This window comes from Echinococcus granulosus (assembly GCF_000524195.1).
Source record: "Echinococcus granulosus chromosome Unknown EG_S00205, whole genome shotgun sequence".
In the NCBI taxonomy this organism is placed as follows: Eukaryota; Metazoa; Platyhelminthes; class Cestoda; order Cyclophyllidea; family Taeniidae; genus Echinococcus; species Echinococcus granulosus.
This window is the reverse complement of record NW_020170585.1, coordinates 68774-70291: the sequence shown is the minus strand read 5'-3', so window position 1 is coordinate 70291 and position 1518 is coordinate 68774.

The window sequence follows — 1518 nt, the reverse complement described above, 5'->3', positions numbered from 1 at the left end:
CTAATTACTTTTGATTTCTAGAGAAATAATGGACCTCTCCTTAACTGTTACACAAAGAGACAGCCGCTACATTCGGAACCAGGTCGGTGGATGTCTATGCATTCGCCATAATGATGCACAAAGTCTTCTACCAGACAAAGCCACGTAGACTCGAAGATATTCCAGTGACGGAAATTTTAGAAAGGGCCATGAGTAGGGAAAAGCCTACTTTACATCCACAGGTATATATTTTTTGCCATCACAAAATGCCGCCAAGATGATTTGATAATATTGTGTAGGTAAGACAAACTGAGCTAATCATAGCCTTCACACGAAGCAGGCAGGTATGTCAATTAATTCAGCAGAATTCATGTCAGGTTTAAGGATAGCCCTAAGTTAATTTAGCATTTTGTCTCTGGTAAGTTAAATATGGAGGATAAAGTGTTTTCAAGGAAATTGCTGAAAATATGTCGAATTTGGTACCTAATTCATCAATGTGGCTTAGAATTAAATAATGTATGTAATGCATGTAATTGTATTGGTCAGCCCTAAGACAATATCAAGCTACACCAAACGTCATATGAGGCGAAATTCATGGCATTTCGATGGAGCACTTGTTGACGATTAAATCCTGTGAAGTACAACCATTCCGGGTTTTCATTTGAGAAATCAGACACACTGTTGCATATATACAGAGGCACTCTATTAATAGAAAACGCGCCTGTATTTCCTTTTAGAGGAATCATGTGACCTAGTGACCTCAACACCACTGATGCTCAAAAACTCTTTTTCTCAATGTGCATAGCTTCCTCTATTGACTTTTTAGGCTCAGCTTCTTCAAACAGGCATCCCACCCACTTACGCAGGCATTCTTGAACGACCTTGGTTGAAAAATTCTAGGTTAAGACTAGCATTTAGGGAACCGAATGAGGAGATCCAGCAGATGACCAAAGCAAAGTAGGATGGCTATATTTCATGCCACTTTCTCAAATATTACAAGAAAAGCGAATATAGTAGAGCAGATGTTCAAAATGATTGGGAACCACTCGAATAGGTTGGAACAACAGGTGAGTCTGCTGCCTCCTTGAGTTTTCTGCCAGTTGGATTTTTCACCAACCAAATGGAAGGGATTACTGATTTATACCGCATGATTTCTGGTCGTAAGAAATGACTGCTACAATCCTATAGTCAAATTTATTGGCGTTTAATCACCCAGCTTTGAGCTCTGCAAAATTTTTGAGTGAGAAGTTGATCATAATTTGGAATCATAGAGTTGCTGCAGAAGCATTGAAGACAGGTGTTGCAGTGGCACTTGAGACCTACGATGAGGTGTCAATCTGCATTAGCGACACCACCTCTGCAATATCCACACCATGACATGCTGTCGATCTTCTGAACGGCTTGTACACAGTTTGACAAGACGATTGCGAACTACGACGTTAACAAGGTGGGTTGGTTTGGAGGTATTTGAGTGTACCGTTTGACAAAGGTTTGATCCCTAATCAAATATTTGACGTGTAGTTTTATTGGCCTTGGTAA